At 44.0% G+C, this 14,577-nt stretch overlaps 1 long non-coding RNA gene across 1 annotated transcript; it reads right to left on the bottom strand.

Moving 5' to 3' along the window:
• Positions 1-298: 298 nt before the first annotated feature.
• Positions 299-5,322, bottom strand: LOC144134331 (uncharacterized). The gene is made up of 3 exons (XR_013315128.1): positions 5,237-5,322; positions 3,074-3,304; positions 299-431 (listed from the first exon to the last, which is right to left on the bottom strand). It is a non-coding gene; the product is annotated as an uncharacterized LOC144134331 (long non-coding RNA).
• Between the last annotated feature and the right edge of the window lie 9,255 nt (positions 5,323-14,577).

The following is a 14,577-nucleotide window of genomic DNA, read 5'->3' as shown; positions in this document are numbered from 1 at the left end:
AGATAATCTATAGACATAGGCCATGTAGATTTCTGTCTATAGACAAAAATCTACTGGTCCAGTAGACATAGGTCTATAGACTGTCTATAGACATTCCACAGTTATGTGGCCTGGCTATGCTGTAGATATTTGTCTATAGGCTGTCTATAGAGCTCTGTCTAAAAACCTTAATAGACCATTGTCTGTAGACTGCCTATAGACAGTCTACAACTGTTGAAAAAGGTCACCACACGGTCTTCACAAATGACATGACGATCAATATACTTACAATTTATTTTATTTCCAAGCTATGCAGGCAAGGAATATGCAATACATGCATCACAAGAATGCACCATATAAAAATAAATGTTGAAAGTAATGGTCTGAATATAGTTTCCTCAGAAGCAATCTTGCGACCTGTTGTCTGCAGTCAGTCATCCGGGCATGTTGACCTGTACAAAGAAAGAAAAAAAATAAGAGGAACTGAAAAAAAAAATTCCCACTCCATCTCTACAAACGTGCTTTACAACACAAGGCATATATATCCTGGCTATCCCATTCAAGAAAGCTAGTCGACGTTTTGGCTTGGTTTTATGTGGTCCAAAAACCCAAGGTGACTCAGGCTATGAGAGGCGCCGTAGTGAAAGGTTGCCGAGTAATTTCGGCCACCTGCGGTTTCTTACCGTGCACTGACATTGCCTAGAACACAGGCCTCTAGCATCTTGCCTCTATCAAAACGCGACAGGCTAGACCAGGATCGAACCTGCATCATTCAGGTTGTAGTAGTAGTACAGTTTATTTGGGACAAAAAATATACAAAATCTGTCCTGGGTGAGAGGCTAATGGCATTTTTGCCTGATGAGGCCATCCCACCCCTGACAGCAGTGGCAACCACTATAGGCATATTCGAACACATTTGCAGTACAGTACATCATACAACAACCAATATGTATGCAAGCACACAAAACAAAACAAATGGACAATCCTGAGGACTGTGTGCATGCTTCTGTATATGAAAAAAAATGTTTACAGATTGCCGAATACTATTTGCACGTATAACAGACCGAAATATCATCCATGACACAAAAGAAATTCTTTGACTTATTATTCCATTAGGTACATATGTCTTAGTGTTTTCTTTAGGTAGTGATGGGTAGATTGGTAATAATTCAAAGATGGCTGGATATTGATTCAATAAATTTGCATACATAATCTCACATCACCATAGTTGGTGCAAGATCAGGGCACCTGTATTTTATCTTCCCTAAGGGAATGTGGAGTGTGTTTCTTTTTGTATTGAACCTCAATATTTGAACGGTGTAACATATACTCGTGCGCGATTTCCAGAAATAACTTATATTTGAATAGCTTACTGATCTCTAGTATGTCATAGATCTTAAAGTATGGCAAGCAATGTTCTATTTTTGGAATTTTCAAATACCACATATTGAGCGCTTTTGCAGAGGGTGCAGCTAATCAAGGTTTCGTTGTGTTGTGTCTGACGATACTCGGGAGCAGTATGTTAAACGTGAATCAAAGAGCATAGTAAGTTTGTTGCTTCACTGGCAACCTGTTTAATATGCCAAAAACACGTGAAAGTTCAATTCAGAGAGCTTCTGTGTGCGAATTCGAGAGAAACGTTTCATGAAAGATAACACCTAGAAAGCAAATCCTCTTAGACTGGTTGATAATGTTATTCCGGAACTTCAATTTGAACTCTCTATCTTTTTTGCTACCTTTAGGCTTGAAAATCAGGTATTCCATCTCGTTTATCTTTAGGTCTAGTTTATTAAAGGTTAACCAAAAGTCTAAATAGTGAAGCCATTCATTTCCTTCCCTGTAAACGAAGCTTTCATTGCAACCTGAAAAAAAATACATTAGTGTAATCTGCATGTAATACCATTTCAGAGCAGCATGGGGTGTTTACAATATCACTCATATATATCAAGAATAATATGAGGCCTAGAATGAATCCCTATGGAACTCCGTATTTAATAGTGCCTCGATCGGATTCGATGCTCTTTATTGTGGTGTATTGCTCCCTGCAAATTAAACAGCTTTCAATCAGGATATGTACTGTACCTTGGATTCCACAGAACGGTAGCTTTATTAATAATATATCATGATGCACAGAACCAAAGGCTTTCCTAATATCAAGAAATAAACCCAAAGTAAGCTTTCATTTCTTAATGTTGTCAAGAATTTTCTGTTTAATATAAAGTAAAGCAGTTTCAGTTGCCTTATTCATATAAAGTAAAGATGTTTCAGTTGCCTTATTCTTTCTGAATCCAAACTGCTTGTTTACTATCAAGTTATGCAGAGTGAGGAAATCGACAATTCTTTTGTTCATTATGTGTTCAGCAACTTTTGAAAAGTCTGAAAGCACTGACATTGGTCTATAGTTGTTCAAGTCTTCAAAAGCACCACCTTTATGAATAGCTGGAACACGCGCAAGCTTTATTTGGTTTGGAAATATCCCTACTTGAAGTATGCAGTAGCATATATGCGTAAGGACTGGAGTTATCAGTGAGGCTACAGCTTTCACGGGGGAAAATTTCACATCATCGTAGGCTGATGCACAGTTGTCCTTCAGCGTCATGATTATATTGAGGACTTCTTCGGCGCAAGTTGGAGCGAGAAATGAACAGTCAGGTGGTTCTGAAAGTCGTCAAACTTATCAGAGAGCAACTGCATTTGCGACTCAAATGCATCAAACTTTTTTGACAAAGGCAAAACAGCATTAAGCTTCGTTTCAGTCTGCAGTAATCTGAGTATCACGTCGGAATCATGCTGCGGATTTTCTGTGGTGCTTGTGCCCTTGTGGTTGCCTCAACACGAGTCACATCTCCATGCTTTCTTTCTGGCTTCGCGCTTAGCATTGAATGATTCTTCTGTTATTCCCGCACATGCACCACGATGAAAATCATATTTGCACTCTGAGCATGTTGCAAAGGTGCTATCAGTGAGTGGAAGACGGCAAGCACAACAACGAGCTATAGTACGCATCTTTTACAAAAAACCCATCCACTTAGGAGCAGCGCCAACATAAAAGGAAAACAAAATCACATTCAGTGAGGCATAATTATGCACAAACCTGCACTAAGGCAGAGACGGTTACATGATGCTCGCAGTTACGGTCACTACTGCCAAGTGAGGTCCCAGTGGAAGGAATCTTCTTTTATAGCCCACAGTGAACCGTTGATGCTGTGCCAGATTTCCGGGTGACACCGACGACCACGCCTTCCTGGTCCGCTGCTCGAGACTACCGTTCGTCTTCAGGGCACGTGCAATGACCAGTGAGATGTACGGCTGCACAGTGGGTAATCTGCACAAAGGCAGAGACGGTTATGTGATGCTCGCAGTTATCGTCGCCACTTTGCAGTGGTGATGATAACTTGAGCACCTGAAGAACACGATAACCACTGAGCCATCGCGCCGGATTCATCATTTCAGTAAATATGCATGACAAATTCTATGTGGCTGTCATAAAACATTGTAACTAATATCCACATTCCGTGCAGCACTCTACCTCTACACTAAATACCTACTACGAACACTGACCTCTGTATGCATTCCCTTTACATTAATTGGAATAGAATACTTAGAAAACTTGTGCCACTTATCATTGACTCCCTACGAGCTGTTGAGAATGCTGCTCCATAAAACGTACATTCAGTGCTCCTTGCAAAAGAATCCCAACTGGAGAATATTCAAGCATTTATTCTTATACACGCTATTGAACAAGCGCTTCAAAATACCCTGCATGAAGCCTGGTACATACGCCGATACTCATATGGGCACAAGCCATGCAAAACCTACCAGGCAGACTGCAAACGAGTTCACCACGGTTTTGCGCCCACAACTTGAAACACTAAGACGAAACAGCATACTCATACACTAGAGTGCGCTCTTTGGAACAAGCGGGTTACAGCGCTTCCATGTTGTGGTAATTATCCAGAAAAATTCAAACAGCACATAGTGGTTGCAGCAGCGCCATTTCAGAACTAGACGTGAGCTTCAGACAACAAGCTCATTATTGTAAGGATGAAATACCATCTCAAATTCAGTTAATTTTTACTTCAAGTGCAGCCCGAACAGAGCAGTAAAAAGGAGACACTTGCATGCAGGTACCCTAACCTAACGCTGATAGAATAATCAACGAAAGCAACGAACACGCTCAAAGTAAGAATTATTTCATTGAAACAATTAACGTGTTCATCAAAAGGCGAAGCCATAGTAAAACAGCGCGAGCAGAATTGCATTCGTGGCGCAAATAAGCGCCAAGTTACATTGGCGTTTTTGTAACGTAGCAGTCTGAGATGAGAAACGCATACTCTGCCTCTCGCACAATTGGTATTGAAGAAATTTGTGCACGCATAAGCGCGGTTCATGAACGAGCCTCTCGGAACGAAATGTAAGCCATCTCTTGTCGAGGCGACCGTTACTCAGCTTTCGAAATGAATTGCCCGCAGGCCAGCGGCGGCGGCCAACGGCTCGGATAACAGGGATGGACGAATCCATACGTGTGCAACAAAAGGGGAGACGAGATGCAGCTCGTAGGTTCTTCGCGGTGTTTGTACACGCTCGCCATTTGCGCCGGCAACCACTTTTTTTTTTCAACCATCACTCTATTAGCATTCCTCCACCGCCGCTTCACTACAACTTTGACAAACGCCTCGAACTCTAGTCAATAGCGTTACAAAACGTATTTGGTGAAACGTCGCTGCCCACGACACGCACCGAGTGAGCGGCTACAACAAACAAGCAATTAATATACACCTCTCAATGAACAGCACTCCATGGTCCCGACAGGCGATAACACAAAGAATAAAAAATAAATGTAATCCACCTCAGAACTTGATTGTGCGTTTCCGCAGATGCCAAGTAAATCGTGCTCACACGGCTCTAACGCATAGTTTCATTTCGGCCTTCACTCACGGGCTAAGCGATATTTCTGGCTGTGCACCTACCTTTCAACACGGAAAAGCCAGTAGAGAGCTCGCGAGGAGGGTTTACCGTCCCGGGTTTCGCACCGAGTGCCTTTCCGCGCGTTAGGAAAGACATAGCGGCACAGACATAAGCGCATTATTCGAGAACATGGCGGCTGCCGCTGCTCACACAAACGTCCTTACAAACGCCGCTTACAAACGTGGATAGGAAGTTTGTCGCTGCGCACATAATCTGCTCTGCACACACAGCACTGCTTAGTAGAGTGGCTAAGGAGACCAAATGAATAAAAATAATCGTGTAGACTTACCGTAAATGGACGATTAAGTTGAATTTCAATCAAAACGTAATCCGCGAGAGAAAGCTCCGCCGACGCCGACACACCGGCGCACACGGTCGTTTGCTGCCCGGATGATTTTCCGCCGCCTCCGGGCAAAATGGGTAAAAAGTGAAACAAACCAATTTCACGGTCATGTCTATATTGGTTGCACTGTTGCCAAGTGTAGCTTGCTCTAGCATCCAAGAACACAAAGGGCTTTTGGTTTAAAGCATAAATTCTCCACTCGCGCTTTAAAAACCTTATATCTTTCGCGAAAACCAAAACCGAAACCTTACTACTTTTTCCATGCGCGCCGCATCTCCCATCGTATAGTATGTGGCGCCCTTTTCAAATAATTATAATGCTGCATAGCATAACGTCTTTTTGGCGTGTGCTCGTGTTTGGAAAACCGGTATGGACAACAGCGTGTTATCGCCTCCGATGCAGCAGGTGTACGGCGAAGAACAAAAATATACTGGGTTTATGATTGTTGAGTAGCAGCACTTTTTCACGTGAATGCAAACTGCAAAGGTATAAATGACATATCTTAATTCGGCAGAGAACCATGATCTTTGAGACTCTTCTAATCATGCTTCTGAGAGATGGGCACATCCTTGAATTCTCACCCCCGTTATTCCCCCTTATTTTACAGGAGGTTTTAAGGAGAAATAAATGTACAGTCACTGATGAAATGCTTCTTAATTTATGCGCGTCGGACAGTAACGATAGCACGATGTAATGGTATATTCTCGAGCGATTCCTTTAAGGGAGAGTGTGTTCGTTTGATGTAGTACAGTTTGCAGCGCCCTTACTTCAGAAATAGGTCCCTTTCCTCGCTCTACCTGTCAGCACTAAAGATTATTTAATTATATTCTCAATATGCGTAGCGGTTTAAGGAAAATTAGCTCTTCAAAGCTTCTAAAAACAATACACAGGAAGGTATTGCATTGCCGTTGGACAATATTTTTTTATCCTTGAAATAGCAAAGGAAGCAGAGGACTCTGACAATAGTTGCGGTCACCCGATGCAGTTTGGTTCGTGGGGTTTAACGTCCCAAGCCAACTCAGGGGATGATGGATGCCGTAGTGAAGGGCTCCGGAAATTTCAACCGCCTGGGGTTCTTTAACGTGCACTGACATCGCACACTACACGGGCCTCAAGAATTTCGCCTCTATCGAAATTCGACCGCCGCGGCTGGCAACGAACCCGCGTCTTTCGGGTCAGCAGCCGAGCGCCATAACCACTTAACCACCGCGGCGGCCCGATGCTGTTCTACTCAGCACGCAGTGCGAAAAGAAATTGATATTTTATGGACTTAGTCGAAAGGCAGTGTATAAATTGTTAGATAAAATTAGGATTGTTATAAAGAGTAGACATTGTCTATAGACGATAGGAAATTAAGGCGGTTAGATTTTGGTCTCTAAATTGTCTATAGGTCGTCTATAGACAAATGGCTGCTAAGCCGGTTATAGACTAGTCTATAGATGGTTTATAGATTGTCTATAGACGAAAGGAAATTATGGCGGTTATAGACTTTGGCCTATAGATGGTCTATAGATTGTCTATGGACAAAAGGAAATAAGGCAGGTATAGACTTTAGTCTATATAAAATCTATTGACCGCCTATAGACAAAGAAAAATTTAGGAGAGCGAGTTGACGGGCTAGTTGGTATTGCATGGTGTAGGAACAGCGCTAAGAACAGGACAGAAGTCAAACACGTCCCTGTGCTTCCATGTTTGACTTCTGTCCTGTTCTTAGCGCTGTTACTACACCAAAGGAAAATTGTGTACTATAGACATTGGTCTATAGATGGTCTATAGACTTTCTATGCACAAAAGGAAATGAGACAGTTATAGACTTTAGTCTATAGATAATCTCTTGACCGTCTATAGACAAAGAAAACTTGTCTGTTACAGACTAGTCTACAGATATTGTATGGACCATCTATACTAAGAAGAAAATTAAGGCGGTTATAGACTTTAGTATATAGTCTATGGACCACCTATAGACGGAAGGAAATTAAGGTTGTTATAGACTTTAGTCTATAGATAATCTATTGATTGAATATAGACAAAGGAAAATTATGTCTGTTATGGACTTCAGTCTATAGATGATCTATAGACAGTCTATAGACAAAAGGAGATAAGGCGGTTAAAGACTTTAGTTTATAGATAATCTATTGACCGTCTGTAGACAAAGGAAAATTATGTCTGTTATAGACTTAAGTCTACAGATAGTCTATGGACCATCTATAGACAGAAGAAAATTGATGCGGTTTTAGACTTCAGTCTATAGGTAGTCTACGGACCATCTATAGACAAAAGGATATTAGGGCGGTTATAGACTTTAGTCTATAGATTCTCTATAGACAGTCTATTGAAAAAATCTAAGTCTAAAGGGAGTCTATAGAGTCTATAAAATGTCTATAGACAGTCTATAGACCATTTTTATAAGGGAGGTATGGGGTACGACATGATGGATATGGCGTCATACATCAGCAGCCGGTTTTGTCGATGGCATTCTTGAAACGTTGCGGGTTGGTGTGGAGCTCGGCTTCAGTGGGAAAACCGTTCCAATCTTTCGCAGTCCGGATTCCACTTTTTCGCATGCGGCAGCTAAACAGTTTTGCTGTGGTTGATACGCTGCGAACTTCGATGGGAGGGAAGGATAATGGAGCCGGTGGTTGTGAATGATTAAAATTTGTGGAACAGACAAAGTCTTGGCATGTTACTGCGTAGAACGAGAGCACGAAGGTTGGCTTGTGACCTCGGGTTAGATGCGCTAGTGTAGATATAGCCCTGGTGAATGAACTGGGCAGCCCGCTTAATTCTGTATTGATTCAAGAGTACTAAAAAGGTACGTGTGATGTTGGTTCCTAAATTGCGCATGCGTATTCTAATTTTCGCCGAACGAGCGTTAAGCGGGCTGCAAATTTCGGCAAAGGGGCAGCTAGTTTTAAATGACGGCGAAGAAATCCGAGGTATCGGTTGCCGCCGTTAGTGACTGCAGATGTGTGATCTGGCCACAAGAGGAGGCAAGTTAATGGCTCGATATTTTACAAGAGAACAAAGAAGGCAGCCGAGCCAGAAATAACAATTTAGAGAGGGTAAGAGTGCCTTCGGTGGAAAGGTACTAATGATGTTTTGTTAGTGTTGATAATCATTAACCATTTATTAGCGGCTTTTAACTCAGTTTAAAGTCGAATTCACCACCGTTACTCTTTTTAACGAATATCTAGCAATAGTTACTGAATGAAACATGGTCTGCGATAGACATTTTAGTTTAAAAATATATAACGGAGGACTTTATTGACAACCTATATTTACCAGTACTAAAGGTCCTTCAGAGAAATCTTAAACAAAATCGGCAATGAGGTTTTTTTTTAAATCTGAATCAAATTTGGCCATTTTGCGAAACTTTAGAATTTCAGAAGATTTTAACACCTACCTAAAAAAACACAATCTCCCAGAAGTACGAATCTTCTCTGACGTTAGTAGGAAGGACCCATAAACAGAAGAAAATTTTCAGCATCAAGTTCTTACTCCTCCTTGCCGCTTTACCGTCCTAGAAGGTGTCCTTCCTGGCACGCAATACTTTCTGAATGATGTTTACGTTTTTTTTTCAAATAATTGGTAATTGGTTTTTTGGGGGAGAGGAAATGGCGCAGTATCTGTCTCATATATCGTTGGACACCTGAACCGCGCCGTAAGGGAAGGGAGGGAGTGAAAGAAGAAAGAAGTGCCGTAGTTGAGGGCTCCGGTATAATTTCGACCACCTGGGGATCTTTAACGTGCACTGACATCGCACTGCACACGGGTGCCTCAGCGTTGTGCCTCCATAAGAACGCAGCCGCCGCTGTCGGGTTCGTACCCGGGAACTCCGGATCAGAAGTCGAGCGCCCTAACCACTGAGCCACCGCGGCGGGGTTTTTTTTTTCAAAAGAAAATATTTACGCGCTGATTTCCGGCAGAAAATTTTACATGCGTTTTACAGAAAAAAAAATAATCAGGTTCCGTAAAATTTTGTTCTCTTTCTTCGGGCCTCCAAACCCGTGATTTTGCACAATCGCAAAAGCAACGTTTTCCAACTCCTGTGATGAACAATAGTTTTCCCAGAAAACTTCGGCGTTCTTGCCAAACTGGGGTTCATTTCTCTGTCGCCGCATTTTTCCGTCCCATATAAAAACGTAACCGAAAGCAAAAAAAAAGGACATGGAACTTCAATTACCGTACTTGTCTGAACACACCTGTAACTATATAAAGAAGGTAGTGCATTTGCAATGGCTTTATAACCTGCATAAAATGACAGTTCTCTATTTCACAAGCAAGCGTATTCGTATTCACCTTCCAATAGCGGCGATCGCTTATGGGCCCCCTTCAACGCTGTCGCGTTAATAGCCCATTCATTCGCGTTCGAGCAGAGTGCACCGTCAGCGCCAACGCTGCAGTCGCGTTAACTGCTGCAGTTACACATGTTTTAAGGCAGTAGCCTCCATTGGAGACGAAACCCTGCGGATGCGTGTGTGTTCGCGTGACAGCATCTGGGACTTGAGAAGGGGAGAGGCCTGTGGAAGAAGACTAACCCCCGAATGCAGAAATGTAACTTGGCTCGAACTTAACTTCCATCGGTCTCAAGTGAGCTCCATCGTGTTTCATAAACCAAACTCGGCTTGAAGTGCTACTTGCAACCGGCTTGGCTCGATCCTAGCTCGGTCCAACTTCAAGTCGGCTGAGGAGCTTGCTTGAAGCTGACTTCGTTGTATTTTCCAACATGGCCACCTACCGATCGGACGTCGCGCGGAGGGTAGCTGCGTTCGAGTTCGCTTGCCGCGCCATGGACGTAGTATTTTCTGAGGCCCATTCGTTGCCGAAGATTCCACGGCCAGCGTTACGAGATCGGGGGAACCCCATGGAGCCCTACGACGATGAGCAGTTCCTCGCCCGCTATCGGTTCTCCAAGAACGCCGTGTGGGAGCTGCTCACCGTGTTGCCCCTGCGTGAAAGTCCCGACAACAGGGGACAGCCTGTTCCTCCGATGCTGCAGCTACTCCTGGCTTCGAGGTTTTATGGGGCCGGTACTTTCCAAACCGTCACCGGGGATCTGGTGCGGATTTCGCAGCCCACGGTGTGCCGCGCAGTTGGCAAGGTCACCTTGCTGATTGCCAAGCACCTGCGCCCGATGCTGTTGCAGTTTCCAGCCGTCTCGCAGTTTGAAAAGCTGATGCGGGACTTTTATGAGATCGGTGAATTCCCTGGTGTGACCGGCTGCATAGATTGCACGCATGTCCGCATCAACAGCCCGGGTGGTGCAGATGCGGAAGTCTACCGAAACCGCAAAGGCTATTTCTCCATCAATGTGCAGGTGAGCAATAAAAATTGAAATTCTCTGAACAGTTACCACTGTTCAGCTCATTCGTATTCGTTCGCGTCGTGTACGTGCTGTCATTTTATTTATTTCCCCGCGGTGCTACGAACGTACAGTCACAAGATTACTTGCCCGAAAGACGCGGGTTCGATCCCGGCCGCGGCGATCACATTTCGATGGAGGCGAAATGCTGGAGGCCTGTGTACTGTGCGACGTCGTTGCACGCTGAAGAACGCCAGGTGGTAGAAATTTCCGGAGCCTTTCACTACGGCGTCCCACATAGCGAAATGTGTCTCTTCGGAATATGCGATCGAGGCCCAGCATTTTGTTTTAGTACTGCTTTATAATGTAGCTTTGTACTCCATGAAGAGTGTAGCTTCGTTCTCCATGCTCCATGAAGAGTAGCACTACATTCTAGGCGCTATATTACCACGCAATCACTGTGCAAATTCACCGCAAGGAAGGTTAGTTAATGTTTCCAATGACAGTGCATGACAAAGTTGACAAAGCTTGACCACACTTTCGAGCTGTGGCATTAAATCAACGCAGTATTCCTTTATACGTGCAGGTACCAAAAAGCCCACATAAAGACACGGAATGTGGTCGAAAGGACATTCGGTGTCTGGAAGCGCCTCTTCCCTTGTCTGGATATGGGGCCTCCAGCACAAGCCGAAACAAGCTGCAGTGATCATCACAGCGTGTGCAGCCCTGCAGAACTTTGCATGTTTGATGAAGGAGCCACAGCCTCCTATTGAAAGCGCTCCCATCCAGGACGCTCCACCGGCTCGCACCAGCACGACAGCAGCGAGGCAGCCAGAGCACCTGCCACCTGTTGATGCTGTCAGCGACAGCTTGTCGGGAATGCAGGCACGACGGGTGCTCATCCAGAAGCGCTTCACATAGGTAAGAAATGCACAGTCCTCAACACTGTCCCATGCATTTTGAATAAAGCATGTTTATAATGCGCACTTGCTCATGCTACCCGTATCCCAACTTTTGTGCAGGAACTAAAGACATGTTAGAGCAATGGGAACGACTAGCAGCAGTTCAAGCGGCGGGACGAAGAGGTCGACGAAGTGCAGCTGGGGATCCTGAGTGACTCCTGAGAGTGTGCTCATCATGACGCTCTCTGATCTACGACTGCAGACCTTCACTGCGAATACACCCCTTTACACTAGAATTTTTTCTCAGCTTCGGAAGCTTTTAAGTTGCGAGCTTGTTGCATTAACAAACTGCTACTCTTCCACTTCTAGGTTCTGCATTTCTTGCTATAGTGTTCTATTTCAAATGCTATTTTTCAAGAACGCTGTATTGATCTTGCAGGAGGCGAATACCAGAAAAGCTCTTGTTGAGCCTGCTGCTGAGGGTCCTAATGGCGCTCAGTTCATTTGTTTAAGAGCTGCTGTCTTGGCGGCTTTATTTACACGCATGTGAAAAATTACCAGATCTGGTAAAGTACAACAGTTAGGCCTTAGGTGGAGCAGTCACAGGGCTTGTGCACCTTTCCACAGAGCAAACATTTGTGTGGCTGCTTTGGTAGCGGCATGGAATTCAGGTTCCTCACAGCAAGTAGTTCAGCTACTTCGTCTTTCCTACTTTCACCCGGCTTGCACTTCAAGCTTGGGCTCTTGCATGTCTTCCATGTGTTGAGTATAAATTTGTTTTTATGTCACAATTGTAATGACAAAGAAGTGCCAATGTGGCAGCGGGTCTGCTCTCGGCAAGCGCGTGCTTCGGGTTGGTGCTGCTGGAACCGTTGACTGTCTGTGAACGCTGTTCTGCGCTTTGTACTTTCTGCCCGGAAAACCCATTGCACAATCATTAATTTCAAATATCCCTTTTACAACAAAACGAGACGTTCCCAATTGCCTACAATGAAGAAATTCCAGATCACTGCGAAGTTTTGTTTTCTGTCTTGCCAACAGAGGTGTGTTATGAATCAGTTATTAAATTTTTCACTTTTTTTTGGCTGTATTGAGGTAAAAAAAACATGAGTGTATTCTTTTCATTTGGTTTGGTTTCAAGATTGTGTAGAACGGTCGAACCTTCAGCTGTCACACTGGAGCCTTCTTTTCAAGGAATCATGCTCGAATGGTTTGTTGTGCATTGTCGCTCTCTCTCGTCTCTGTTTAAAGTGGGAGTTGGTTGTTGTCATAGTATGGTGCAAAAGGTCGATTCTTTAGGTCTGAAATGGGCTTCCTGACATGATCCACATGCCTCGTCCAGCTCAATCTCTTACAACAAAGTTGCATAACGGGCAGTAACTGGCACAGAGAAAGAAGCGAAAGAAGCAGCATATGTGCGGAGAGGATTCCAGGCATTGTTGTGTCATGGTGAAACATACCAACCTACAGTGTGTGACCTGTTAGCGTTTTTAATTTCCAAGTGCAAAGGTGATGGTCGTACATAGAACTCCTGTAACTGTTGCTAAGGCTACACAATCTGTCTGCGAGCAGTTGCACTCAATATTCATTGTTCTCGAGCCAAATGCACCTGGTGTTTGTTAGGTGCCTTGCTTTGCATGGCTGAATACAAACCCTAGATCATAAAGTGAGTCGTCATGAGCCAACACCAACAGTTAGTCGAGATCATTGTGTGCGGGCACTACTGATGTTTGGGAACACCTTGCTGCCGCAGTCATGGTGGACCACTGAAAGATAATTTATGACCCCAGTAGTGTTTGCAACTTTTTGTTTTGTGTGTTCAATGAATGGTTTGACTAGGTAGCTAGGTAGCTACTTCTAGCTCGCAAGTGTTGTTGTGAAATCTTTTACATGCAAACAATTGGACTAGCGCCTCTTTTTATTTGTACATGCAGTTACTGGTTGGCTGTCACAGCTTAAATCTGGCTTTGCATTTGAGCCGGCCTTCTTGGAACTGTGCTGATTCCACTCATCGAGAACTGGCATGTTTTGAAATTGTTACATGGTTTGGCGGGGTTTGAAATAGCAGAACGTGGGTGCCACCAGCAAGTGTTTTTTTGATGCATGCTTCTTTATAGTCTTTTTTGTCATGCCTAGTGCGGCTTGTCACAGGAATGTGGTGGCCATATTTTTGAAGCAATAGATTACTTCAGCAAAGCGGGAGGCTGTGGCATTGTATTGACTCAAGCTATGGGCCCACCTTGTAGACAGCATAGGAGGAATCGCATTCTTTAAGGGTTTCGGTTCTTGAGTAGGAGGCACTAGCTGCGAGGGTTTAGGTTAGATGAGACAGCAAAAATAATGGAAGGAGTAGAGAGCGGTGTTGGCCTTTGAGCATTTATGTGGTGTTGACTTGCTTGAGCCAATATTGTTGACTTTTTATACATGGAAACTTTAACAATGTGGCCTGCAATTTTCTCTGCTTGTTGGTTTTGCAAGCAATGCCAGGGGAGGTTTTTCCTTCCTAGAGCAGCCATATTTGTAGCATACAGCAATGTGTATTTCTATGAATAAATTGCTGTTTGCATCCAAAGATCCATATAGCCATAGCATAAGTACCACGCAACCATCCTACCTGCCTCCTGCTATGCGATAGCTTGTCAGACTTGCATGCAAGGTGGTGACGGGGCTGTATGTCTGTTCCCAACGAGTCATGTGCTTAAAACGGTACATGTGCAAATGAAGTGTAGTTATGTAGCTTTGCCACATAATATTTGTGCAAGCATTCACACAGCATTCCAGTTTCATTCAGTCATAGGCACAGTTTATTCTGGTGCCTCTCGCAGCCTACGAAGCTGTTCAAGTTTGATTTGTTTTTCAATTTCTAAGATTTCCAATTCCAATTTTTTTTCTGAATATCAAGGAGTTTTTTCTTCTGCCGCTCTTGCAGAATACTGTTGTGGTCCTCTCGCATCAGCTGCAGACGCAGTTCATGCTCTCCACGCAGTAAGGCCGCTCTATATTCGTTCTCATCTGCCAGAGACCTTTCTAAAAGGGCCATCCGCCCTCTTGGAGCCCTGCCAGCGTCACCGGTGGCCACTGCT

The sequence above is a fragment of the Amblyomma americanum genome, chromosome 1 (genome assembly GCF_052857255.1).
Source record: "Amblyomma americanum isolate KBUSLIRL-KWMA chromosome 1, ASM5285725v1, whole genome shotgun sequence".
Lineage (NCBI taxonomy): Eukaryota > Metazoa > Arthropoda > Arachnida > Ixodida > Ixodidae > Amblyomma > Amblyomma americanum.
Note: the sequence above shows the minus strand (reverse complement) of the source record. Positions and strands in the feature narration are given on the sequence as shown.